Source organism: Primulina tabacum, unplaced genomic scaffold (genome assembly GCF_025594145.1).
Source record: "Primulina tabacum isolate GXHZ01 unplaced genomic scaffold, ASM2559414v2 Contig797, whole genome shotgun sequence".
Lineage (NCBI taxonomy): Eukaryota > Viridiplantae > Streptophyta > Magnoliopsida > Lamiales > Gesneriaceae > Primulina > Primulina tabacum.
In genome coordinates, this window is record NW_027459918.1 from 1 (window position 1) to 26,079 (window position 26,079).

At 43.7% G+C, this 26,079-nt stretch overlaps 22 non-coding genes and 8 pseudogenes across 22 annotated transcripts; all 30 read left to right on the plus strand.

Annotated features, from left to right (window-relative positions):
• The first annotated feature begins 341 nt into the window (after positions 1–341).
• Positions 342–458, plus strand: LOC142535078 (5S ribosomal RNA; annotated as a pseudogene).
• Positions 459–1,099: 641 nt separating this feature from the next.
• On the plus strand, positions 1,100–1,217 carry LOC142535094 (5S ribosomal RNA). Its single transcript, XR_012817361.1, has one exon. It is a non-coding gene; the product is annotated as a 5S ribosomal RNA (ribosomal RNA).
• A 683-nt stretch (positions 1,218–1,900) lies between these two features.
• LOC142535082 (5S ribosomal RNA) lies at positions 1,901–2,021 on the plus strand. The gene has a single exon (XR_012817350.1). It is a non-coding gene; the product is annotated as a 5S ribosomal RNA (ribosomal RNA).
• Positions 2,022–2,702: 681 nt separating this feature from the next.
• LOC142535084 (5S ribosomal RNA) lies at positions 2,703–2,823 on the plus strand. The gene has a single exon (XR_012817351.1). It is a non-coding gene; the product is annotated as a 5S ribosomal RNA (ribosomal RNA).
• A 682-nt stretch (positions 2,824–3,505) lies between these two features.
• LOC142535103 (5S ribosomal RNA) lies at positions 3,506–3,626 on the plus strand. Its single transcript, XR_012817369.1, has one exon. It is a non-coding gene; the product is annotated as a 5S ribosomal RNA (ribosomal RNA).
• A 683-nt stretch (positions 3,627–4,309) lies between these two features.
• LOC142535097 (5S ribosomal RNA) lies at positions 4,310–4,427 on the plus strand. Its single transcript, XR_012817364.1, has one exon. It is a non-coding gene; the product is annotated as a 5S ribosomal RNA (ribosomal RNA).
• Positions 4,428–5,110: 683 nt separating this feature from the next.
• LOC142535087 (5S ribosomal RNA) lies at positions 5,111–5,229 on the plus strand. The gene has a single exon (XR_012817354.1). It is a non-coding gene; the product is annotated as a 5S ribosomal RNA (ribosomal RNA).
• A 683-nt stretch (positions 5,230–5,912) lies between these two features.
• On the plus strand, positions 5,913–6,033 carry LOC142535095 (5S ribosomal RNA). The gene has a single exon (XR_012817362.1). It is a non-coding gene; the product is annotated as a 5S ribosomal RNA (ribosomal RNA).
• Positions 6,034–6,716: 683 nt separating this feature from the next.
• On the plus strand, positions 6,717–6,837 carry LOC142535124 (5S ribosomal RNA). The gene has a single exon (XR_012817388.1). It is a non-coding gene; the product is annotated as a 5S ribosomal RNA (ribosomal RNA).
• Positions 6,838–7,520: 683 nt separating this feature from the next.
• On the plus strand, positions 7,521–7,639 carry LOC142535076 (5S ribosomal RNA). Its single transcript, XR_012817347.1, has one exon. It is a non-coding gene; the product is annotated as a 5S ribosomal RNA (ribosomal RNA).
• Positions 7,640–8,322: 683 nt separating this feature from the next.
• Positions 8,323–8,443, plus strand: LOC142535093 (5S ribosomal RNA). Its single transcript, XR_012817360.1, has one exon. It is a non-coding gene; the product is annotated as a 5S ribosomal RNA (ribosomal RNA).
• A 683-nt stretch (positions 8,444–9,126) lies between these two features.
• Positions 9,127–9,245, plus strand: LOC142535085 (5S ribosomal RNA). Its single transcript, XR_012817352.1, has one exon. It is a non-coding gene; the product is annotated as a 5S ribosomal RNA (ribosomal RNA).
• Positions 9,246–10,225: 980 nt separating this feature from the next.
• LOC142535071 (5S ribosomal RNA) lies at positions 10,226–10,339 on the plus strand (annotated as a pseudogene).
• A 685-nt stretch (positions 10,340–11,024) lies between these two features.
• Positions 11,025–11,143, plus strand: LOC142535109 (5S ribosomal RNA). The gene has a single exon (XR_012817375.1). It is a non-coding gene; the product is annotated as a 5S ribosomal RNA (ribosomal RNA).
• A 681-nt stretch (positions 11,144–11,824) lies between these two features.
• On the plus strand, positions 11,825–11,943 carry LOC142535107 (5S ribosomal RNA). The gene has a single exon (XR_012817373.1). It is a non-coding gene; the product is annotated as a 5S ribosomal RNA (ribosomal RNA).
• A 312-nt stretch (positions 11,944–12,255) lies between these two features.
• Positions 12,256–12,374, plus strand: LOC142535092 (5S ribosomal RNA). Its single transcript, XR_012817359.1, has one exon. It is a non-coding gene; the product is annotated as a 5S ribosomal RNA (ribosomal RNA).
• Positions 12,375–13,595: 1,221 nt separating this feature from the next.
• LOC142535096 (5S ribosomal RNA) lies at positions 13,596–13,714 on the plus strand. The gene has a single exon (XR_012817363.1). It is a non-coding gene; the product is annotated as a 5S ribosomal RNA (ribosomal RNA).
• A 682-nt stretch (positions 13,715–14,396) lies between these two features.
• Positions 14,397–14,515, plus strand: LOC142535128 (5S ribosomal RNA; annotated as a pseudogene).
• Positions 14,516–15,194: 679 nt separating this feature from the next.
• LOC142535072 (5S ribosomal RNA) lies at positions 15,195–15,313 on the plus strand (annotated as a pseudogene).
• A 680-nt stretch (positions 15,314–15,993) lies between these two features.
• On the plus strand, positions 15,994–16,112 carry LOC142535117 (5S ribosomal RNA). Its single transcript, XR_012817383.1, has one exon. It is a non-coding gene; the product is annotated as a 5S ribosomal RNA (ribosomal RNA).
• Positions 16,113–16,795: 683 nt separating this feature from the next.
• On the plus strand, positions 16,796–16,914 carry LOC142535121 (5S ribosomal RNA). The gene has a single exon (XR_012817386.1). It is a non-coding gene; the product is annotated as a 5S ribosomal RNA (ribosomal RNA).
• Positions 16,915–17,599: 685 nt separating this feature from the next.
• On the plus strand, positions 17,600–17,718 carry LOC142535098 (5S ribosomal RNA). The gene has a single exon (XR_012817365.1). It is a non-coding gene; the product is annotated as a 5S ribosomal RNA (ribosomal RNA).
• A 683-nt stretch (positions 17,719–18,401) lies between these two features.
• On the plus strand, positions 18,402–18,520 carry LOC142535120 (5S ribosomal RNA). Its single transcript, XR_012817385.1, has one exon. It is a non-coding gene; the product is annotated as a 5S ribosomal RNA (ribosomal RNA).
• A 1,836-nt stretch (positions 18,521–20,356) lies between these two features.
• Positions 20,357–20,475, plus strand: LOC142535077 (5S ribosomal RNA; annotated as a pseudogene).
• A 1,431-nt stretch (positions 20,476–21,906) lies between these two features.
• Positions 21,907–22,024, plus strand: LOC142535127 (5S ribosomal RNA; annotated as a pseudogene).
• A 679-nt stretch (positions 22,025–22,703) lies between these two features.
• Positions 22,704–22,822, plus strand: LOC142535114 (5S ribosomal RNA). The gene has a single exon (XR_012817380.1). It is a non-coding gene; the product is annotated as a 5S ribosomal RNA (ribosomal RNA).
• A 636-nt stretch (positions 22,823–23,458) lies between these two features.
• Positions 23,459–23,576, plus strand: LOC142535089 (5S ribosomal RNA). The gene has a single exon (XR_012817356.1). It is a non-coding gene; the product is annotated as a 5S ribosomal RNA (ribosomal RNA).
• A 636-nt stretch (positions 23,577–24,212) lies between these two features.
• LOC142535091 (5S ribosomal RNA) lies at positions 24,213–24,330 on the plus strand. Its single transcript, XR_012817358.1, has one exon. It is a non-coding gene; the product is annotated as a 5S ribosomal RNA (ribosomal RNA).
• Positions 24,331–25,006: 676 nt separating this feature from the next.
• LOC142535119 (5S ribosomal RNA) lies at positions 25,007–25,139 on the plus strand (annotated as a pseudogene).
• Positions 25,140–25,538: 399 nt separating this feature from the next.
• On the plus strand, positions 25,539–25,659 carry LOC142535126 (5S ribosomal RNA; annotated as a pseudogene).
• The last annotated feature ends 420 nt before the right edge of the window (positions 25,660–26,079 follow it).

Sequence of the window (26,079 nt, forward strand, 5' to 3'; positions counted from 1 at the left end):
CATAATAATAGCTTTACATTCGTTATTTCCTTTTCTTATTTTTTTTTCTTTTTTGGGAACATTTACGATTTTTTGTTGTTGTGAGCGGTTCTGTGCGGAAGGGTATGACGCAGATTACTCTGGAGACGGTGAACTCATTAAAAACATTATTTTGACTGTTTTATCTCATAATTTACGTAAACGATCGCGACACGAGGTCTTCGGGAGGTCACCCCAGCTCTGCCATCGCGTCAGAACGCTTAACTTCATTATGATTGGGCGCGAGCATTGCCGCGTGTTGTCCATCGCCGCCCGTCCACACGTACTCGAGGGATATAAGAATAAACATCCCACTCAATGTCGGGTGCGATCATACCAGCACTAATGCACCGGATCCCATCGAACTCCGAGTAAGCGTGCTTGGGCGAAAGCGCAGTACTAGGATGTGTGACCCCCTGGGAAGTCTCGTGTTGCACCCTTTTCGTGTTTTTCTATTTTTGATTACTTGTTACAGACGATTTTCGGCTCAAATCATCTGAATCTCGATCGAGACCATATAAGACATGATGAAATGAAAGTAGCTCGGGAAATGCCGGATTTGGACAAAATTGTAGGCTAATTTGATTGTAAACGGCAAACGGACGAGACTCATTACTACGCAATGAGCTGACGAGATTTTAGCCGAATTCCATCTCTAAGACACTCTAATTTGCGATTTACCGCTTCTGTTAAGCTTTCGTTTCCTCGGGAAATCCGCTTAGGAAGTTTGAAATTCGATTCCGGTTCCATTTTATCGTATCCCAAACATAATAATTGCTGTACATTTGTTATTTCCTTCTTCTTATTTTTTTTTCTATTTTCTGGGAACATTTATCGATTTTTGTTGTCGTGAGCCGGTCAACTCATTAAAAACAATTATTTCAACTGTTTTATCCATAATTTACGTAAACGGTCGCGACACGAGGTCTTCCCAGGGAGGTCACCCATCCTACCTCTGCCATCGAGCCAGAACGCTTAACTTCATGGTTATGATTGGGCGAGAGCAGTGCCGCGTGTTGTCCATCGCCGCCCGCTCCACACGTACTCGAGGGATATAAGAATAAACATCCCACTCAATGTCGGGTGCGATCATACCAGCACTAATGCACCGGATCCCATCAGAACTCCGAAGTTAAGGTGCTTGGGCGAGAGCAGTACTAGGATGGCTAACCTCCTTGGAAGTCCTCGTGTTGCACCCCTTTTCGTGTTTTTCTATTTTTGATTACTTGTTGACATCCGATTTTCGGCTCAAATCATCTGAATCTCGATCGGGACCAGATAAGACATGTGAAATGAAAGTAGATCGGGCACTGCCGGATTTGGACAAAATTGTAGGCTAATTTGATTGTAAATGGGCAAACGGACGAGACTCATTACTACGCATTAAGCTGACGAGATTTTAGCCGAATTCCTTCTCTAATACCCTCTAATTTGCGATTTACCGCTTTTGTTCAACTTTCGTTTCCTCCAGAAATCCGCCTAGAAGTTCGAAATTCGATTCAGGTTCCATTTTATCGTATCCGAGGCATAATAATAGCTTTACATTCGTTATTTCCTTCTTCTTATTTTTTTTCTATTTTCTGGGAACATTTATCGATTTTTGTTGTCGTGAGCCGGTTCTGTGCGGAAGGGTATGACGCAGATTACTCCGGAGACGGTTAACTCATTAAAAACAATTATTTTGACTGTTTTATCCATAATTTACAGTAAACGGTCGCGATACGAGGTCTTCCCAGGGAGGTCACCCATCCTAGCTCTGCCATCGCGCCAGAACGCTTAACTTCATGGTTATGATTGGGCGAGAGCAGTGCCGCGTGTTGTCCATCGCCGCCCGCTCCACACGTACTCGAGGGATATAAGAATAAACATCCCACTCAATGTCGGGTGCGATCATACCAGCACTAATGCACCGGATCCCATCAGAACTCCGAAGTTAAGCGTGCTTGGGCGAAAGCGCAGTACTAGGATGGGTGACCCCCTGGGAAGTCCTCGTGTTGCACCCCTTTTCGTGTTTTTCTATTTTTGATTACTTGTTGACAGACGATTTTCGGCTCAAATCATCTGAATCTCGATCGGACCAGATAAGACATGTGAAATGAAAGTAGCTCGGGCACTGCCGGATTTGGACAAATTGTAGGCTAATTTGATTGTAAACGGGCAAACGGACGAGACTCATTACTACGCAATGAGCTGACGAGATTTTAGCCGAATTCCTTCTCTAAGACCCTCTAATTTGCGATTTACCGCTTCTGTTAAGCTTTCGTTTCCTCGAGAAATCCGCTTAGGAAGTTCGAAATTCGATTCCGGTTCCATTTTATCGTATCCCAGGCATAATAATAGCTTTACATTCGTTATTTCCTTCTTCTTATTTTTTTTCTATTTTCTGGGAACATTTATCGATTTTTGTTGTCGTGAGCCGGTTCTGTGCGGAAGGGTATGACGCAGATTACTCCGGAGACGGTTAACTCATTAAAAACAATTATTTCGACTGTTTTATCCATAATTTACGTAAACGGTCGCGACACGAGGTCTTCCCAGGGAGGTCACCCATCCTAGCTCTGCCATCGCGCCAGAACGCTTAACTTCATGGTTATGATTGGGCGAGAGCAGTGCCGCGTGTTGTCCATCGCCGCCCGCTCCACACGTACTCGAGGGATATAAGAATAAACATCCCACTCAATGTCGGGTGCGATCATACCAGCACTAATGCACCGGATCCCATCAGAACTCCGAAGTTAAGCGTGCTTGGGCGAAAGCGCAGTACTAGGATGGGTGACCCCCTGGGAAGTCCTCGTGTTGCACCCCTTTTCGTGTTTTTCTATTTTGATTACTTGTTGACAGACGATTTTCGGCTCAAATCATCTGAATCTCGATCGAGGACCAGATAAGACATGTGAAATGAAAGTAGCTCGGGCACTGCCGGATTTGGACAAAATTGTAGGCTAATTTGATTGTAAACGGGCAAACGGACGAGACTCATTACTACGCAATGAGCTGACGAGATTTTAGCCGAATTCCTTCTCTAAGACCCTCTAATTTGCGATTTACCGCTTCTGTTAAGCTTTCGTTTCCTCGAGAAATCCGCTTAGGAAGTTCGAAATTCGATTCCGGTTCCATTTTATCGTATCCCAAACATAATAATTGCTTTACATTCGTTATTTTCTTCTTCTTATTTTTTTCTATTTTCTGGGAACATTTATCGATTTTTGTTGTCGTGAGCCGGTTCTGTACGGAAGGATATGACGCAGATTACTCTGGAGACGGTTAACTCATTAAAAACAATTATTTCGACTGTTTTATCCATAATTTACGTAAACGGTTGCGACACGAGGTCTTCCCAGGGAGGTCACCCATCATAGCTCTGCCATCGCGCCAGAATGCTTAACTTCATGGTTCTGATTGGGCGAGAACAGTGCCGGGTGTTGTCCATCGCCGCTTGCTCCACCCGTACTCGAGGGATATAAGAATAAACATCCAACTCAATGTCGGGTGCGATCATACCAGCACTAATGCACCGGATCACATCAGAACTACGAAGTTAAGCGTGCTTGGGCGAAAGCGCAGTACTAGGATGGGTGACCCCCTGGGAAGTCCTCGTGTTGCACCCCTTTTCGTGTTTTTCTATTTTTGATTACTTGTTGACAGACGATTTTCGGCTCAAATCATCTGAATCTCGATCGGGACTAGATAAGACATGTGAAATGAAAGTAGCTCGGGCACTGCCGGATTGGGACAAAATTGTAGGCTAATTTGATTGTAAACGGGCAAACGGACGAGACTCATTACTACGCAATGAGCTGACGAGATTTTAGCCGAATTCCTTCTCTAAGACCCTCTAATTTGCGATTTACCGCTTCTGTTAAGCTTTCAGTTTCCTCGAGAAATCCGCTTAGGAAGTTCGAAATTCGATTCCGGTTCCATTTTATCGTATCCTAAGCATAATAATAGCTTTACATTCGTTATTTCCTTCTTCTTATTTTTTTTCTATTTTCTGGGAACATTTATCGATTTTTGTTGTCGTGAGCCGGTTCTGTGCGGAAGGGTATGACGCAGATTACTCCGGAGACGGTTAACTCATTAAAAACAATATTTCGACTGTTTTATCCATAATTTACGTAAACGGTCGCGACACGAGGTTTTCCCAAGGAGGTCACCCATCCTAGCTCTGCCATCGCGCCAGAACGCTTAACTTCATGGTTATGCATGGGCGAGAGTAGTGCCACGTGTTGTCCATCGCCGCCCGCTCCACACGTACTCGAGGGATATAAGAATAAACATCCCACTCAATGTCGGGTGCGATCATACCAGCACTAATGCACCGGATCCCATCAGAACTCCGAAGTTAAGGTGCTTGGGCGAGAGCAGTACTAGGATGGCTAACCTCCTGGAAAGTCCTCGTGTTGCACCCCTTTTCTTGTTTTTCTATTTTTGATTACATGTTGACATACGATTTTCGGCTCAAATCATCTGAATCTCGATCGGGACCAGATAAGACATGTGAAAAGAAAGTAGCTCGGGCACTGCCGGATTTGGACAAAATTGTAGGCTAATTTGATTGTAAACGGGCAAACGGACGAGACTCATTACTACGCAATGAGCTGACGAGATTTTAGCCGAATTCCTTCTCTAAGACCCTCTAATTTGAGATTTACCGCTTCTGTTAAGCTTTCGTTTCCTCGAGAAATCCGCTTAGGAAGTTCGAAATTCGATTCTGGTTCCATTTTATCGTATCCTAAGAATAATAATAGCTTTACATTCGTTATTTCCTTCTTCTTATTTTTTTTTTATTTTCTGGAAACATTTATCGATTTTTGTTGTCGTGAGCCGGTTCGGTGCGGAAGGGTATGACGCAGATTACTCCGGAGACGGTCAACTCATTAAAAACAATTATTTCGATTGTTTTATCTATAATTTACGTAAACGGTAGCGACACGAGGTCTTCCCAGGGAGGTCACCCATTCTACCTCTGCCATCGAGCCAGAACGCTTAACTTCATGGTTATGATTGGGAGAGAGCAGTGCCGCGTGTTGTCCATCGCCGCCCGCTCCACACGTACTCGAGGGATATAAGAATAAACATCCCATTCAATGTCGGGTGCGATCATACCAGCACTAATGCACCGGATCCCATTAGAACTACGAAGTTAAGCGTGCTTGGGTGAGAGCAGTACTAAGATGGGTGACCCTCTGGGAAGTCCTCGTGTTGCACCCTTTTTCGTGTTTTTCTATTTCTGATTACTTGTTGACAGACGAGTTTCGGCTCAAATCATCTGAATCTCGATCGGGACCAGATAAGACATGTGAAATGAAAGTAGCTCGGGCACTGCCGGATTTGGACAAAATTGTAGGCTAATTTGATTGTAAACGGGCAAACGGACGAGACTCATTACTAAGCAATGAGCTGGCAAGATTTTAGCCGAATTCCTTCTCTAAGACCCTCTAATTTGCGATTTACCGCTTCTGTTCAGCTTTCGTTTTCTCGAGAAATCCGCTTAGGAAGTTCCAAATTCGATTCCGGTTCCATTTTATCGTATCCGAGGCATAATAGTAGCTTTACATTCGTTATTTCCTTCTTCTTATTTTTTTTCTATTTTCTGGGAACATTTATCGATTTTTGTTGTCGTGAGCCGGTTCTGTGCGGAAGGGTATGACGCAGATTACTCCGGAGACGGTTAACTCATTAAAAACAATTATTTCGACTGTTTTATCCATAATTTACATAAACGGTCGCGATACGAGGTCTTCCAAGGGAGGTCACCCATCCTAGCTCTGCCATCGCGCCAGAACGCTTAACTTCATGGTTATGATTGGGCGAGAGCAGTGCCGCGTGTTGTCCATCGCCGCCCGCTCCACACGTACTCGAGGGATATAAGAATAAACATCCCACTCAATGTCGGGTGCGATCATACCAGCGCTAATGCACCGGATCCCATCAGAACTCCGAAGTTAAGCGTGCTTGGGCGAAAGCGCAGTACTAGGATGGGTGACCCCCTGGAAAGTCCTCGTGTTGCACCCCTTTTCGTGTTTTTCTATTTTTGATTACTTGTTGACAGACGATTTTCGGCTCAAATCATCTGAATCTCGATCGGGACCAGATAAGACATGTTAAATGAAAGTAGCTCGGGCACTGCCGGATTTGAACAAAATTGTAGGCTAATTTGATTGTAAACGGGCAAACGGACGAGACTCATTACTACGCAATGAGCTGACGAGATTTTATCCGAATTTCTTCTCTAAGACCCTCTAATTTGCGATTTACCGCTTCTGTTAAGCTTTCGTTTCCTCGAGAAATCCGCTTAGGAAGTTCGAAATTCGATTCTAGTTCCATTTTATCGTATCCCAGGCATAATAACAGCTTTACATTCGTTATTTTCTTCTTCTTATTTTTTTTCTATTTTCTGGGAACATTTATCGATTTTTGTTGTCGTGAGCCGGTTTTGGGCGGAAGGGTATGACGCAGATTACTCCGGAGACGGTGAACTCATTAAAAACAATTATTTCGACTGTTTTAACCATAATTTACGTAAACGGTCGCGACACGAGGTCTTCCCAGGGAGGTCACCCATCATAGCTCTGCCATCGCGTCAGAACGCTTAACTTCATGGTTATGATTGGGCGAGACCAGTGCCGCGTGTTGTCCATCGCCGCCCGCTCCACACGTACTCGAGGGATATAAGAATAAACATCCCACTCAATGTCGGGTGCGATCATACCAGCACTAATGCACCGGATCCCATCAGAACTCCGAAGTTAAGCGTGCTTGGGCGAAAGTGCAGTACTAGGATGGGTGACCCCCTGGGAAGTCCTCGTGTTGCACCCCTTTTCGTGTTTTTCTATTTTTGATTACTTGTTGACACACGATTTTCGGCTCAAATCATCTGAATCTCGATCGGGACCAGATAAAACATGTGAAATGAAAGTAGCTCGGGCACTGCCGGATTTGGACAAAATTGTAGGCTAATTTGATTCTAAACGGGCAAACGGACGAGACTCATTACTACGCAATGAGCTGACGAGGTTTTAGCCGAATTCCTTTTCTAAGACCCTCTAATTTGCGATTTACCGCTTCTGTTCAGCTTTCGTTTTCTCGAGAAATCCGCTTACGAAGTTCGAAATTCGATTCCGGTTCCATTTTATCGTATCCGAGGCATAATAATAGCTTTACATTCGTTATTTCCTTCTTCTTATTTTTTTTCTATTTTCTGGGAACATTTATCGATTTTTGTTGTCGTGAGCCGGTTCTGTACGGAAGGGTATGACGCAGATTACTCTGGAGACGGTTAACTCATTAAAAACAATTATTTCGACTGTTTTATCCATAATTTACGTAAACGGTTGCGACACGAGGTCTTCCCAGGGAGGTCACCCATCATAGCTCTGCCATCGCACCAGAACGCTTAACTTCATGGTTCTGATTGGGCGAGAACAGTGCCGGGTGTTGTCCATCGCCGCTTGCTCCACCCGTACTCGAGGGATATAAGAATAAACATCCCACTCAATGACGGGTGCGATCATACAAGCACTAATGCACCGGATCCCATCAGAACTCCGAAGTTAAGTGTGCTTGGGCGAGAACAGTACTAGGATGGGTGACCCCCTGGGAAGTCCTCGTGTTGCACCCTTTTTCGTGTTTTTCTTTTTTTGATTACTTGTTGACAGACGATTTTCGGCTCAAATCATCTGAATCTCGATCGGGACCAGATAAGACATGTGAAATGAAAGTAGCTCGGGCACTGCCGGATTTGGACAAAATTGTAGGCTAATTTGATTGTAAACGGGCAAACGGACGAGACTCATTACTACGCAATGAGCTGGCGAGATTTTAGCCGAATTCCTTCTCTAAGACCATCTAATTTGCGATTTACCGCTTCTGTTAAGCTTTCGTTTTCTCGAGAAATCCGCTTAGGAAGTTCGAAATTCGAATCCGGTTCCATTTTATCGTATCCCAGGCATAATAATAGCTTTACATTCGTTATTTCCTTCTTCTTATTTTTTTTCTATTTTCTGGGAACATTAATCGATTTTTGTTGTCGTGAGCCGGTTCTGTGCGGAAGGGTATGACGCAGATTACTTCGGAGACGGTTAACTCATTAAAAACAATTATTTCGACTGTTTTATCCATAATTTACGTAAACGGTCGCGACACGAGGTCTTCCCAGGGAGGTCACCCATCCTAGCTCTACAATCGCGCCAGAACGCTTAACTTCATTGTTATGATTGGGCGAGAGCAGTGCCGCGTGTTGTCCATCGCCGCCCGCTCCACACGTACTCGAGGGATATAAGGATAAACATCCCACTCAATGTCGGGTGCGATCATACCAGCACTAATGCACCGGATCCCATCAGAACTCCGAAGTTAAGCGTGCTTGGGCGAAAGCGCAGTACTAGGATGGGTGACCCCCTGGGAAGTCCTCTTGTTGCACCCCTTTTCGTGTTTTTCTATTTTTGATTACTTGTTGACAGACGATTTTCGGCTCAAATCATCTGAATCTCGATCGGGATCAGATAAGACATGTTAAATGAAAGTAGCTCGGGCAATGCCGGATTTGGACAAAATTGTAGGCTAATTTGATTGTAAACGGGCAAACGGACGAGACTCATTACTACGCAATGAGCTGACGAGATTTTAGCCGAATTCCTTCTCTAAGACCCTCTAATTTGCGATTTACCGCTTCTGTTAAGCTTTCGTTTCCTCGAGAAATCCGCTTAGGAAGTTCGAAATTCGATTCCGGTTCCATTTTATCGTATCCTAGGCATAATAATTGCTTTACATTCGTTATTTCCTTCTTCTTATTTTTTTTCTATTTTCTGATAACATTTATCGGTTTTTGTTGTTGTGAGCTGGTTCTGTGCGGAAAGGTATGACGCAGATTACTCCGGAGACGGTTAACTCATTAAAAACAATTATTTCGACTGTTTTATCCATAATTTACGTAAACGGTCGCGACACAAGGTCTTCCCAGGGTGGTCACCCATCCTAGCTCTGCCATCGCGCCAGGACGCTTAACTTCATGGTTATGATTGGGCGAGAGCAGTGCCGCGTGTTGTCCATCGCCGCCCGCTCCACACGTACTCGAGGGATATAAGGATAAACATCCCACTCAATGTCGGGTGCGATCATACTAGCACTAATGCACCGGATCCCATTAGAACTCCAACGTTAAGCGTGCTTGGGCGAGAGCAGTACTAGGATGGGTGACCCCCTGGGAAGTCCTTGTGTTGCACCCTTTTTCGTGTTTTTCTATTTTTGATTACTTGTTGACAGACGATTTTCGGCTCAAATCATCTGAATCTCGATCGGGACCAGATAAGACATGTGAAATGAAAGTAGCTCGGGCACTGCCGGATTTGGACAAAATTGTAAGCTAATTTGATTGTAAACGGGCAAACGGACGAGACTCATTCTCCGAAATGAGCTGGCGAGATTTTAGGCTAATTCCATCTCTAAGACCTCTAATTTGCGACTTTCTTGGACGAGAGCTATACTAGGATGGGTGACCCCTTGGGAATTCCTCGTGTTGTATCCCTTTTCTTGTTTTTCTATTTTTGATTAATTGTTGACAGACGATTTTCGGCTCAAATCATCTGAATTTCGATCGTGACCAGATAAGACATGTGAAATCAAAGTAGCTCAGGCACTGCCGGATTTGAACAAAATTGTAGCCTAATTTGATTGTAAACGGGCAAACGAACGAGACTCATTACTTCGCAATGAGCTGGCGAGATTTTAGCCGAATTCCTTCTCTAAGACCCTCTAATTTGCGATTTACCGCTTCTGTTAAGCTTTCGTTTCCTCGAGAAATCCGCTTACGAAGTTCGAAATTCAATTCTGGTTCCATTTTATCTTATCCCAAGAATAATAGCTTTACATTCGTTATTTCCTTCTTCTTATTTTTTTTTCTATTTTCTGGGAACATTTATCAATTTTTGTTGTCGTGAGCCGGTTCTGTGCGGAAGGGTATGACGCAGATTACTCCGGAGACGGTTAACTCATGAAAAACAATTATTTCGACTGTTTTATTCATAATTTACGTAAACGGTCGCGACACGAGGTCTTCCCAGGGAGGTCACCCATCCTAGCTCTGCCATCGCGCCAGAACGCTTAAATTTATGGTTATGATTGGGCGAGAACAGTGCCGCGTGTTTTCCATCGCCGCCCGCTCCACACGTACTCGAGGGATATAAGAATAAACATCCCACTCAATGTCGGGTGCGATCATACCAGCACTAATGCACCGGATCCCATCAGAACTCCGAAGTTAAGATGGGCGAGAGCAATACAAGGATGGGTGACCCCCTGGGAAGTCCTCGTGTTGCACCCTTTTTCGTGTTTTTTTTTATTTTTGATTACTTTTTGACAGACGATTTTGGGCTCAAATCATCTGAATCTCGATCGGACCAGATAAGACATGTGAAATGAAAGTAGCTCGGGCACTGCCGGATTTGGACAAAATTGTAGGCTAATTTGATTGTAAACGGGCAAACGGACGAGACTCATTACTACGCAATGAGCTGACGAGATTTTAGCCGAATTCCTTCTCTAAGACCCTCTAATTTGCGATTTACCGCTTCTGTTAAGCTTTCGTTTCCTCGAGAAATCCGCTTAGGAAGTTCGAAATTCGATTCTGGTTCCATTTTATCGTATCCCAAGAATAATAATAGCTTTACATTCGTTTTTTCCTTCTTCTTATTTTTTTTTCTATTTTCTGGGAACATTTATCGGTTTTTGTTGTCGTGAGCCGGTTCTGTGCGGAAGGGTATGACGCAGATTACTCCGGAGACGGTTCACTCATTAAAAACAATTATTTCGACTGTTTTATCCATAATTTACGTAAACGCTCGCGACACGAGGTCTTCCCAGGGTGGTCACCCATCCTCGCTCTGCCATCGCGTCAGGACGCTTAACTTCATGGTTATGATTGGGCGAGAGCAGTGCCGCGTGTTGTCCATCGCCGCCTGCTCCAAACGTACTCGAGGGATATAAGAATAAACATCCCACTCAATGTCCGTTGCGATCATACCAGCAATAATGCACCGGATCCCATCAGAACTTCGAAGTTAAGCGTGCTTGGGCGAGAGCAGTACTAGGATGAGTGACCCCCTAGGAAGTCCTCGTGTTGCACCCCTTTTCGTGTTTTTCTTTTTTTGATTACTTGTTGACAGACGATTTTCGGCTCAAATCATCTGAATCTCGATCGAGACCAGATAAGACATGTGAAATGAGAGTAGCTCGGGCACTGCCGGATTTGGACAAAATTGTAGGCTAATTTGATTGTAAACGGGCAAACGGACGAGACTCATTACTACGCAATAAGCTGGCGAGATTTTAGCCGAATTCCTTCTCTAAGATCCTCTAATTTGCGATTTTCCGCTTCTGTTAAGCTTCTGTTTCCTCGAGAAATCCGCTTAGGAAGTTCTAAATTCGATTCTTGTTCTATTTTATCGTATCTCAGACATAATAATAGCTTTATATTCGCTATTTTCTTCTTCTTATTTTTTTTCTATTTTCTGGGAACATTTAGCGATTTTTATTGTTGTGAGCCGGTTCTGTGCGGAAGGGTATGACGCAGATTACTCCAGAGACGGTTAACTCATTAAAACAATTATTTCGACTGTTTTAGCCATAATTTACGTAAACGGTCGCGACACGAGGACTTCCCAGGGAGGTCACCCATCCTAACTCTGCCATCGGGCCAGAACGCTAACTTCATGGTTTTTATTGGGCGAGAGCAATGCCGCGTGTTGTCTATCGCCGCCCGCTCCACACGTACTCGAGGGATATAAGAATAAAAATCCCACTCAATGTCGGGTGCGATCATACCAACACTAATGCACCGGATCCCATTAGAACTCCAAAGTTAAGCGTGCTTGGGCGAGAGCAGTACTAGGATGGGTGACCCCCTGCTAAGTCCTCGTGATGCACCCCTTTTCTTGTTTTTCTATTTTTGATTACTTGTTGACAGACGATATTCGGCTCAAATCATCTGAATCTCGATCGAAACCATATAAGACATGTGAAATCATTAAAAACAATTATTTCGACAGTTTTAGCCCTAATTTACGTAAACGGTGGCGACACGAGGACTTCCCAGGAAGGTGACCCATCCTAGCTCTGCCATCGCGCCAGAACGCTTAACTTCATGGTTCTTATTGAGCGAGAGCAGTGCCGCGTGTTGTCCATCGTCGCCCGCTCCACACGTACTCGATAGATATAAGAATAAACTTCCCACTCAATATCGGGTGCGATCATACCAGCACTAATGCACCGGATCCCATCAGAACTCCGAAGTTAAGCATGCTTGGGCAAGAGTAGTACTAGGATGTCTGACCCCCTGGGAAGTCCTCGTGTTGCACCCCTTTTCGTGTTTTTCTATTTTTGATTAATTGTTGACAGCCGATTTTCGGCTCAAATCATCTGAATCTCGATCGGGACCAAATAAGACATGTGAAATCAACGTAGCTCGGGCACTGCCGGATTTGGATAAAATTGTAGGCTAATTTGATTGTAAACGAGCAAACGACCGAGAATCATTACTCCGAAATGAGCTGGCGAGATTTTAGGCGAATTCCATCTCTAAGACCTCTAATTTGCGACTTTCCGCTTCTGTTAAGCTTCCGTTTCCTCGAGAAATCTGCTTAGGAAGTTCGAAATTCGTTTCCTGTTCCATTTTATCGTATCTCAGGCATAATAATAGCTTTACATTTGCTATTTTCTTCCTCTTATTTTTTTTCTACTTTCTGGGAACATTTAGCGATTTTTGTTGCTGTGAGCCGGTTCTGTGTGGAAGGGTATGACGCAGATTACTCCGGAGACGGTTAACTCATTAAAACAATTATTTCGACTGTTTTAGCCATAATTTACGTAAACGGTCGGGACACAATGACTTCCCAGGAAGGTCACCCATCCTAGCTCGGCCATCGCGCCAGAACGCTTAACTTCATAGTTCTGATTGGGCGAGTGCAGTGCCGCGTGTTGTCCATCGTCGCCCGCTCCACACGTACTAGAGAGATATAAGAATAAACATCCCACTCAATGTCGGGTGCGATCATACCTGCACTAATGCACCGGATCCAATCAGAACTCCGAAGTTAAGCGTGCTTGGGCAAGAGCAGTACTAGGATGGGTAAACAAGCAAATGACTGAGACTAAATGCTACGCAATGAGCTGGCGAGATTTTAGCCGAATTCCTTCTCTAAGACCCTCTAATTTGCGATTTTCCGCTTCTGTTAATAGCTTTACATTCGCTATTTTCTTCTTCTTATTTTTTTTGTATTTTTAAGAACATTTAGCGATTTTTGTTGTCGTGAGCCGGTTCTGTGCGGAAAAGAGTATGACGCCGATTACTCCGAGTCGGTTAACTCATTAAAAACAATTATTTCGACTGCTTTAGCTATAAATTACGTAAACGGTCGCGACACGAGGACTTCCCATGGAGGTCACCCATCCTAGCTCTGCCATCGCGCCAGAACGCTTAACTTCATGGTTCTGATTTGGCGAGAGCAGTGTCGCGTGTTGTTCATCGTCGCCCGCTTCACACGTACTCGAGAGATATAAGAATAAAAATCCCACTCAATTTCGGGTGCGATCATACCTGCAATAATGCACCGGATCCCATCAGAACTCCGAAGTTAAGCGTGCTTGGGCGAGAGCAGTACTAGGATGGGTGACCCCCTGTGAAGTCCACTTGTTGTACCCCTTTTCGTGTTTTTCTATTTTTGATTACTTGTTGACATACGATTTTCGGCTCAAATATCTGAATCTCGATCGGGACCAGATAAGACATGTGAAATCAACTTATCTCGGGCACTGCCGGATTTGACAAAATTGTAGCCGAATTTGATTGTAAACGGACAAACGAATGAGACTCATTACTCTGCAATGAGCTGGCGAGATTTTAGCCGAATTCCTTCTCTAAGACTCTCTAATTTGCGATTTTTCGCTTCTTTTAAGCTTCCGTTTCCTCAAGAAATCCGCTTAGGAAGTTCGAAATTAGATTCCTGTTCCATTTTATGGTATCTCAGTTATAATTACAGCTTAACATTCGCTATTTTCTTCTTCTTATTTTTTTTTCTATTTTCTCGGAACATTTAGCGATTTTTGTTGCCGAGAGCCAATTCTGTGCGGAAGGGTATGACGCAGATTACTCCGGAGACGGTTAACTCATTAAAAACAATTATTTCGACTGTTTTAGCCATAATTTACGTAAATGGTCGCGACACGAGGACTTCCCAGAAAGGTCACCCATTCTAGCTCTACCATCGCGCTAAAACGCTTAACTTCATGGTTCTGATTGGGCGAGAGCAGTGCCGCGTGTTGTCCATCGTCGCCCACTCCACACGTATTCGAGAGATATAAGAATAAAAATCCCACTCAATGTCGGGTGCGATCATACCAGCACTAATGCATCGGATCCCATCAGAACTCCGAAGTTAAGCGTGCTTGGGCGAGAGCACTACTAGGATGGCTGACCCCCTGGTAAGTCTTCATGATGCACCCCTTTTCGTGTTTTTCTATTTCTGATTACTTGTGTATAGACGATTTTCGGCTCAAATCCTCTGAATCTCGATCGTGACCAGATAAGACATGTGAAATCAACGTAGCTCGGGCACTACCGGATTTGGACAAAATTGTAGCCTAGTTTGATTGTAAACGGGCAAACGAACGAGACTCATTACTCCGCAATGAGTTGGCGAGATTTTAGCCGAATTCCTTCTCTAAGACACTCTAATTTGCGATTTTCCGCTTCTGTTAAGCTTCCGTTTCATCGAGAAATCCGCTTAGGAAATTCGAAATTCGATTCCTGTTCCATTTTATCATATCTTAAGCATTATAATAGCTTTACATTCGCTTTTTCTTCTACTTATTTTTTTCTATTTTCTTGGAATATTTAGCGATTTATATTGCCGTGAGCCGGTTCTGTGCGGAAGGGTGTGACGCAGATTACTCCGGAGATGGTTAACTCATTAAAAACAATTATTTCGACTGTTTTACCCATAATTTACGTAAACGGTCGCGACACAAGGACTTCCAAGAAGGTCACCCATCCTAGCTCGGCCATCGCGCCAGAACGCTTAACTTCATGGTTTTGATTTGGCGAGAGCAGTGCCGCGTGTTGTCCATCGTCGCCCGCTCCACACGTACTCGAAAGATATAAGATTAAAAATCCACTCAATGTCGGGTGCGATCATACTAGCACTAATGCACCGGATCCCATCAGAACTTCGAATGTAAGCGTACTTGGGCGAGAGCAGTACTAGGATGGGTGACCCCGTGGGAAGTCATCGTATTGTTCCCCTTTTCGTGTTTTTCTATTTTTGATTACTTGTTGACAGGCGATTTTCGGCTCAAATCATCTAAATCTCGATCGGGACCAGATAAGACATGTGAAATCAACGTAGCTCGGGCACTGTCGGATTTGGACAAATTGTAGGCTAATTTGATTGTAAACGGGCAAACGAACGAGACTCATTACTCCGCAATGAGATGGAGGATTTTAGCCGAATTCCTTCTCTAAGACCCTCTAATTTGCGATTTTCCGCTTCTGTTAAGCTTCCGTTTCCTCGAGAATCCGCTTAGGAAGTCCAAAATTCGATTCCGGTTCCATTTATCGTATCCCAGGCATAATAATAGCTTTACATTTGCTATTTTCTTATTCTTATTTTTTTTTCTATTTTCTAGGAACATTTAGCGATTTTTGTTGTCGTGAGCCGGTTCTGTGCGGAAGGGTATGACGCAGATTACTCCGGAGAAGGTTAACTCATTAAAAACAATTAATTCGACTGTTTTAACCATAATTTACGTAAACGGTCGCGACAAGAGGACTTCCCAGGGAGGTCACCCATCCTAGCTCTGCCATCGCGCCAGAACGCTTAACTTCATGGTTCTGATTGGGCGAGAGCAGTGCCGCGTGTTGTCCATCGCCGCCCGCTCCACACATACTCGAGGGATATAAAAATAAACATCCCACTCAATGTCAGGTGCGATCATACCAGGATTAATGCACCGGATCCCCTCAGAACTCCGAAGTTAAGCGTTCTTGGACGAGAGCTATACTAGGATGGGTGACCCCTTGGGAATTCCTCGTGTTGTATCCCTTTTCTTGTTTTTCTATTTTTGATTAATTGTTGACAGACGATTTTCGGCTCAAATCATCTGAATTTCGATCGTGACCAGATAAGACATGTGAAATCAAAGTAGCTCAGGCACTGCCGGATTTGAACAAAATTGTAGCCTAATTTGATTGTAAACGGGCAAACGAACGAGACTCATTACTTCGCAATGAGCTGGCGAGATTTTAGCCGAATTCCTTCTCTAAGACCCTCTAATTTGCGATTTTCCGCTTCTGTTAAGCTTCCGTCTCCTCGAGAAATCCGCTTAGGAAGTCCAAAATTTGATTCCGGTTCCATTTTATCGTATCCCAGGCATAATAATAACTTTACATTCGCTATTTTCTTATTCTTTTTTTTTTTCTATTTTCTAGGAACATTTAGCGATTTTTGTTGTCGTGAGCCGGTTCTGTGCGGAAGGGTATGATGCAGATTACTCCGGAGATGGTTAACTCATTAAAAACAATTATTTCGACTGTTTTAGCCATAATTTACGTAAACGGTCGCGACAGGAGGACTTCCTAGGGAGGTCACCCATCCTAGCTCTGCCATCGCGCCAGAACGCTTAACTTCATGGTTCTGATTGGGCGAGAGCAGTGCCGCGTGTTGTCCATCGCCGCCCGCTCCACACATACTCGAGGGATATAAGAATAAACATCCCACTCAATGTCAGGTGCGATCATACCAGCATTAATGCACCGGATCCCCTCAGAACTCCGAAGTTAAGCGTGCTTGGACGAGAGCTGTACTAGGCTGTGTGACCTCTTGGGATTTCCTCGTGTTGCACCCCTTTTCGTGTTTTTCTATTTTTGATTAAATGTTGACAGACGATTTTCGGCTCAAATCATCTGAATCTCGATCGGGACCAAATAAGACATGTGAAATCAAAGTAGCTCAGGCACTGCCGGATTTGGACAAAATAGTAGCCTAATTTGATTGTAAACGGGAAAACGAACGAGACTCATTACTCCGCAATGAGCTGGCGAGATTTTAGCCGAATTCCTTCTCTAAGACCCTCTAATTTGCGATTTTCCGCTTCTGTTAAGCTTCCGTTTCCTCGAGAAATCCGCTTAGGAAGTCCGAAATTCGATTCAGGTTCCATTTTATCGTATCACAGGCATAATAATAGCTTTACATTCGCTATTTTCTTATTATTATTTTTTTTTTCTATTTTTTGGGAGCATTTAGCGATTTTTGTTGTCGTGAGCCGGTTCTGCGCGGAAGGGTATGACGCCGATTACTCCGGAGATGGTTAACTCATTTGAAACATTTATTTCGGCTGTTTTAGCCATAATTTACGTAAACCGTCTAGACACGAGGACTTCCCAGGGAGGTCACCCATCCTATCTCTGCCATCGCGCCAGAATGATTAACTTCATGGTTCTGATTGGGGTAGAGTAGTGCCGCGTGTTGTCAATCGCCGCCTGCTCCAAACGTACACGAGGGATAAAAGAATAAACATCCCACTCAAGGTCGGGTGCGATCATACCAGCACTAATGCACCGGATCCCATCAGAACTCCGAAGTTAAGTGTGCTTGGGCGAGTGCAGTACCAGGATGGGTAAGCCCCTTGGAATTCCTCGTGTTGCACCTCTTTTCGTGTTTTTCTATTTTTGATTAATTGTTGACAGACGATTTTTGGCTCAAATCATCTGAATCTCGATCAGGACCAGATAAGACATGTGAAATCAACTTATCTCGGGCACTGCCGGATTTTGACAAAATTGTAGCCGAATTTGATTGTAAACGGACAAACGAATGAGACTCATTACTCTGCAATGAGCTGGCGAGATTTTAGCCGAATTCCTTCTCTAAGACACTCTAATTTGCGATTTTCCGCTTCTGTTAAGCTTCTGTTTCCTCGAGAAATACGCTTAGGAAGTTCGAAATTCGATTCCGGTTTCATTTTATCGTATCCCAGGCATAATAATAGCTTTACATTCGCTATTTTCTTCTTCTTATTTTTTTCTATTTTTTGGTAACATTTAGCAATTTTTTTTGTCGTGAGCCGGTTCTGTGTGGAATGGTATGACGCAGATTACTCCGGAGACGGTTAACTCATTAAAAAAAATTATTTTCGACTGTTTTATCCATAATTTACGTAAACGGTCGTGACACGAGGACTTCCCAGGGAGGTCACCCAACCTAACTCGGCCATCGCGCCAGAACGCTTAACTTCATAGTTTTGATTGGGCGAGAGCAGTGCCGCGTGTTGTCCATCGCCACCCGCTCCACACGTACTCGAGGGATATAAGAATAAACATCCCACTCAATGTCGGGTGCGATCTTACCAGCACTAATGCACCGGATCCCATCAGAACTCCGAAGTTATATGTGCTTGGGCGAGAGCAGTACTAGGATGAGTGACCCCCTGGGCTGTCCTCGTGTTGCACCCCTTTTCTTGTTTTTCTATTTTTGATTACTTGTTAACAGACGATTTTCGGCTCAAATCATCTAAATCTCGATCGGGACCAGATAAGACATGTGAAATCAACGTAGCTCGGGCGCTGCCGAATTTGGACAAAATTGTATCCTAATTTGATTGTAAACGGGCAAACGAACGAGACTCATTACATCGCAATGAGCTGGCGAGATTTTAGCCAAATTCCTTCTCTAAGACCCTCTAATTTGCGATTTTCCGATTCTTTTAAGCTTCCGTTTCCTCGAGAAATCCGCTTAGGAAGTCCAAAATTCGATTACGGCTCCATTTTATCGTATCTAAGGCATAATAATAGCTTTACATTCGCTATTTTTTTATTCTTATTTTTTTTCTATTTTCTGGGAACATTTAACGATTTTTGTTGTCGTGAGCCGGTTCTGGGCGGAAGGGTATGATGCATATTACTCCGGAGATGGTTAACTCATTGAAAACAATTATTTCGACTGATTTAGCCATAATTTACGTAAACGGTCGCGACACGAGGACTTCCTGGGGAGGTCACCCATCCTTGCTCTGCCATCGCGCCAGAACGCTTAACTTCATGGTTCTGATTGGGCGAGTGCAGTGCCGCGTGTTGTCCATCGCCGCCCGCTCCACACATACTCGACGGATATAAGAATAAACATCCCACTCAATGTCGGTTGCGATCATACCAGCACTAATGCGAAAAAATTGTAGCCGAATTTGAAATCAACGTATCTCGGACACTGCCGGATTTGGAAAAAATCAACGTATCTCGGACACTGCCGGATTTGGAAAAAATTGTAGCCGAATTTGATTATAAACAGACAAACGAACGAGACTCATTACTCCGCAATGAGCTGGCGAGATTTTAGCCGAATTCCTTCTCTAAGACCCTCTAATTTGCGATTTTTCGCTTCTGTTAAGCTTCCGTTTCCTCGAGAAATCCGCTTAGAAAGTCCGAAATTCGATTCCTGTTCTATTTTATTGTAAGATTTTAGCCGAATTCCTTTTTTTTCTATTTTTTGGGAGCATTTAGCGATTTTTGTTGTCGTGAACCGGTTTTGCGCGGAATGGTATGACGCAAATTACTCCAGAGATGGTTAACTCATTAAAAAAATTTATTTTCGACTGTTTTATACATAATTTACGTAAACGGTCGCGACACGAGCACTTCCCAAGGAGGTCACCCATCAACTTCATGGTTTTGATTACTTGTTGACAGACGATTTTCAGCTCAAATCATCTGAATCTCGATCGTGACCAGATAAGACATGTGAAATTAACGTAGCTCGGGCACTGCCGGATTTAGACAAAATTGTAGGCTAATTTTATTGTAAATGGGCAAAACAACGAGACCCATTGCTCCGCAATGAGCTGGCGAAATTTTACGCTTCTGTTAAGCTTTCGTTTTCTCGAGAAATCCGCTTAAGAAGTTCGAAATTCGATTCCGGTTCCATTTTATCGTATACGAGGCATAATTATAGCTTTACATTCGCTATTTTATTCTTCTTAATTTTTTCTATTTTTTTTGGAACATTTATCGATTTTTGTTGTAGTGAGCTGGTTCTGTGCGGAAGAGTATGAAGCAGATTACTCCGGAGACGGTTAACTCATTAAAAACAATAATTTCGACTGTTTTATCCATAATTTACGTAAACGGTCGCGACACGAGGATTTCCCATGGAGGTCACCCATCCTAGCTCTGCCATCGCGCCAGAATGCTTAACTTCATGGTTCTGATTGGGCGAGAGCAGTGCCGCGTGTTATCCATCGCCGCCAGCTCCACACATACTCGAGGGATATAAGAATAAACATCCTACTCAATGTCAGGTGCGATCATACAATCACTAATGCTCCACATCCCCTCAGCACTTCGAAGTTAAGCGTGCTTGGGCGAAAGCAGTACTAGGATGGGTGACCCCCTGGGAAGTCCTTGTGTTGCACTCTTTTTCGTGTTTTTCTATTTTTGATTATTTGTTGTCAGACGATTTTCGGCTCAAATCATCTGAATCTCGATCGTGACCAGATAAGACATGTGAAATCAACGTAGCTCGGGCACTGCCGGATTTAGAAAATATTGTAGGCTAATTTAATTGTAAACGGGCAAACGAACGAGACTAATTACTCAGCAATGAGGTGGCGAGATTTTAGCCAAATTCCTTCTCTAAGACCCTTTAATTTGCGATTTTCCGCTTCTGTTCAGCTTCCGTTTCCTCGAGAAATCGGCTTAGGAAGTCCGAAATTTGATTCCGGTTCCATTTTATCGTATCCCAAGCATAATAATATCTTTACATTCGCTATTTTCTTATTCTTATTTTTTTTTCTATTTTCTGGGAACATTTAGCGATTTCTGTTGTCATGAGCCGGTTTTGTGCGGAAGGGTATGACGCAGATTACTCCAGATACGGTTAACTCATTAAAAACAATTATTTCTACTGTTTTAGCCATAATTTACGTAAACGGTTGCGACACGAGAACTTCCCAGGGATGTCACTCATCCTAGCTCTGCAATCGCGCCAGAACGCTTAACTTCATGGTTCTGTTGGGCGAGAGCAGTGCCGCGTGTTGTCCATCGCCGCCCGCTTCACTCGTACTCGAAGGATATGAGAATAAACATCCCACTCAATGTCAGGTGCGATCATACCATCACTAATGCACCGGATCCCATCAGAACACCCCCTGGGAAGTCCTCGTGTTGCTCCCTTTTTCGTGTTTTCCTATTTTTGATTACCTGTTGACAGACGATTTTCGGCTCAAATCATCTGAATCTCGATCGGGACAAGATAAAACATGTGAAATCAACGTAGCTCGGGCACTGCCGGATTTGGACAAAATTTTAGCCTAATTTGATTGTAAACGGGCAAACGAACGAGACTCATTGCGGACTGGCGAGATTTTAGCCGAATTTCATCTCTAAGACCCTCTAATTTGCGATTTTCCGCTTCTGTTAAGCTTCCGTTTCCTCGAAAAATCTGCTTAGGAAGTTCGAAATTCGACTCCGGTTCCATTTTATCATATCGCAGGCATAATAATAGCTTTACATTCGCTATTTTTCTATTCTTATTTTTTTTCTATTTTCTCGAAACATTTATCGATTTTTGTTATCGTTAGCCGGTTCTGTGCGGAAGGGTATGACACAGATTACTCCGGAGACGGTAAACTCATTAAAAACAATTATTTCGTCTGTTTTAGCCATAATTTACGTAAACGGTCGCGACACGAGGACTTCCCGGTAGGTGAACCATCCTAGCTCTGCCATTGCGCCAGAACGCTTCATTTCATGGTTCTGATTGGGCGAGAGCAGTGCCGCTTGTTGTCTATCGTCGCCCGCTACACACGTACTCGAGGGATATAAGAATAAACAACCCACTGAATGTCGGGTGCGATCATACCAGCACTAATGCACCGGATACCATTAGAACTTCGAAGTTAAGCATGCTTGGGCGAGACCAGTACTAGGATGGGCGACCCCTGGGAAGTCATCGTGTTGCACCCCTTTTTGTTTTTTTCTATTTTTGATAACTTGTTGACAGACGATTTTCGGCTCAAATCATCTGAATCTCGATCGGAACCAGATAAGACATGTGAAATCAACGTGGCTCAGGCACTGCCGGATTTGGACAAAATTGTAGGCTAATTTGATTGTAAACAGGCAAACGAACGAGACTCATTACTCCGCAATGAGCTGGCGAGATTTTAGCCGAATTTGTTCTTTAAGACCCTCTAATTTGCGATTTTCCGCTTCTGCTAAACTTTCGTTTCCTCGAGAAATCTGCTTAGAAAGTCCGAAATTCGATTCCAGTTCCATTTTATCGTATCTCAGCCATAATAATAGCTTTACATTCGCTTTTTTCTTATTCTTATTTTTTTTCTATTTTCTGAGAAAATTTAGCGATTTTTGTTGTCGTGAGCCGGTTCTGTGTGGAAGGGTATGACGCAGATTACTCCGGAGACGGTTAACTCATTAAAAACAATTATTTCGATTGTTTTAGCCATAATTTACGTAAACGATCGTGACACGAGGACTTCCCAGGAGGTCCATCCTTGCTCTGCCATCGCGCCAGAATGCTTAACTTCATGGTTCTGATTGGGCGAGAGCAGTCCCGCGTGTTGTCCATCGCCGCCAGCTCCACACGTACTCAAGGGATATAAGAATAAACATCCCACACAATGTCGGGTGTGATCATACCAGCACTAATGCACAAGATCCCATCAGAACTCCGAAGTTCAGCGTGCTTGGACGAGAGCAATACTAGGATGGGTGACCCCCTGGGAAGTCCTCGTGTTGCACCACTTTTGGTGTTTTTCTATTTTTGATTACTTGTTGACAGACGATTTTCGGCTCAAATCATCTGAATCTCGATCGGGACCAGATAAGACATGTGAAATTAACGTAGCTCGGGCACTGCCTTATTTGGAAAAAATTGTAAGATAGTTTGTTTGTAAACGGCCAAACGAACGAGACTCATTGCGGAGATTTTAGCCGAATTGCTTCTCTAAGACCCTCTAATTTGCGATTTTCCGCTTCTGTTAAACTTCCGTTTCCTCGAGAAATCCGTTTAAGAAGTCCGAAATTCGATTCCGATTCCATTTTATCGTATCCCAAGCATAATAATAGCTTTACATTCGCTATTTTCTTATTCTTATTTTTTTTCTATTTTCTGGGAACATTTAGCGATTTTTGTTGTCGTGAGCCGATTCTATGCGGAAGGGTATGATGCAGATTACTCCGGAGACGGTTAACTCATTAAAAACAATTATTTCTACTGTTTTAGCCATAATTTACGTAAACGGTCGCGACACGAGGACTTCCCATGGAGGTCACCCATCCTAGCTCTGCAATCGCGCCAGAACGCTTAACTTCATGGTTATGATTGGGCGAGAGCAGTGCCGCGTGTTGTCCATCGCCGCCCACTTTACAAGTAATGTCGGGTGTGATCATACCAGCACTAATGCACCGGATCCCATCAGAACTCCGAAGTTAAGCGTGCTAGGGCGAGAGCAGTACTAGAATGGGTGACCCCCTGGGAAGTCCTCTGTTGCACCCCTTTTGGTGTTTTTCTATTTTTGATTACTTGTTGACAGACGATTTTCGGCTCAAATCATCTGAATCTCGATCGGGACCAGATAAGACATGTGAAATTAACGTAGCTCGGGCACTGCCTTATTTGGAAAAAATTGTAAGATAGTTTGTTTGTAAACGGCCAAACGAACGAGACTCATTGCGGAGATTTTAGCCGAATTGCTTCTCTAAGACCCTCTAATTTGCGATTTTCCGCTTCTGTTAAACTTCCGTTTCCTCGAGAAATCCGTTTAAGAAGTCCGAAATTCGATTCCGATTCCATTTTATCGTATCCCAAGCATAATAATAGCTTTACATTCGCTATTTTCTTATTCTTATTTTTTTTCTATTTTCTGGGAACATTTAGCGATTTTTGTTGTCGTGAGCCGATTCTATGCGGAAGGGTATGATGCAGATTACTCCGGAGACGGTTAACTCATTAAAAACAATTATTTCTACTGTTTTAGCCATAATTTACGTAAACGGTCGCGACACGAGGACTTCCCATGGAGGTCACCCATCCTAGCTCTGCAATCGCGCCAGAACGCTTAACTTCATGGTTATGATTGGGCGAGAGCAGTGCCGCGTGTTGTCCATCGCCGCCCGCTTTACAAGTAATGTCGGGTGCGATCATACCAGCACTAATGCACCGGATCCCATCAGAACTCCGAAGTTAAGCGTGCTAGGGCGAGAGCAGTACTAGAATGGGTGACCCTCTGGGAAGTTCTCTGTTGCACCCCTTTTCGTGTTTTTCTATTTTTGATTACCTGTTGACAGACGATTTTTGGATCAAATCATCTGAATCTCGATCTGGACCAGATAAGACATGTGAAATCAACGTAGCTCGGGCACTGTCCGATTTAGACAAAATTGTAGCGTAATTTTATTGTAAACGGGCAAACGAACGAGACTCATTGCGGACTGGCGAGATTTTAGCCGAATTTCTTCTCTAAGACCCTCTAATTTGCGATTTTCCGCTTCTGTTAAGCTTCCGTTTCCTCGAGAAATCTGCTTAGGAAGTCCGAAATTCGATTCCGGTTCCATTTTAACGTATCGCAGGCATAATAATAGATTTACATTCGCTATTTTCTTATTCTTATTTTTTTTTCTATTTTCTGGGAACATTTAGCGATTTTTGTGGTCGTGAGCCGGTTTTGTGCGGAAGGGTATGATACAGATTACTCCGGAGACGGTTAACTCATTAAAAACAATTATTTCGACTGTTTTAGCTATAATTTACGTAAACGGTCGTGACACGAGGACTTCCTAGAGAGGTCACCCATCCTAGCTCTGCCATCTCGCCAGAACGCTTAACTTCATGGTTCTGATTGGGCGAGAGCATTGCTGCGTGTTGTCCATCGCCGCCCGCTCCACACGGACTCGAGGGATATAAGAATAAACATCCCACTCAATGTCGGGTGCGATCATACCAGCACTAATTCACCGAATCCAATCAGAACTGCGAAGTTAAGCGTGCTTGGGCCGGAGTGCTTGGGCGAGAGCAGTACTAGAATGGGTGACCCCCTGGGAAGTCCTCGTGTTGCACTCCTTTTCGTGTTTTTCTATTCCGATTCCATTTTATCGTATCCCAGGCATAATAATAGCTTTTCATCCACTATTTTCTTCTTCTAATTTTTTTTCTATTTTCGAGGAACATTTTGCGATTTTTGTGATCGTGAGTCGGTTCTGTGCGAAAGGGTATGACGCAGATTACTCCGGAGACGGTTAACTCATTAAAAACAATTATTTCGACTGTTTTAGCTATAATTTACGTAAACGGTCGGGACACGAGAACTTCCCAGGGAGGTGACCCATCCTAGCTCTGCCATCTCGCCGGAACGCTTAACTTCATGGTTCTGATTTGGCGAGAGTAGTGCCGCGTGTTGTCCATCGCCGCTCGCGCCACACGTACTCGTGGGATATAAAAATAAACATCCCACTCAATGTCGGTTGCGATCATACCAGTACTAATACACTGGATCCAATCAGAACTCCGAAGTTAAGCGTGCTTGGGTGAGAGCAGTACTAGGATGGGTTTCCCCCACTGGGAAGTCCTCGTGTTGCACCCCTTTTCGTGTTTTTCTATTTTTGATTTCTTGTTGACAGACGATTTTCGGCTCAAATCATCTGAATCACGATCGGGACCAGAAAATACATGTGAAATCACCGTAACTCGGGCACTACCGGATTTGGACAAAATAGTAGCCTAGTTTGATTGTAAACAGGCAAACGAACGAGACTCATTACTCCGCAATGAGCTGGAGAGATTTTAGCCCAATTCCTTCTCTAAGACCCTCTAATTTGCGATTTTCCGCTTCTGTTGAGCTTCTGTTTCCTCGAGAAATCCGCTTAGGAAGTCCGAAATTCGATTTCGTTCCATTTTATCATATCCCAGGCATAATAATAGCTTTACATTCGCTATTTTCTTCTTCTTATTTTTTTTTAATTTTCTGGGAACATTAAGCGATTTTTGTTGTCGTTATCCGGTT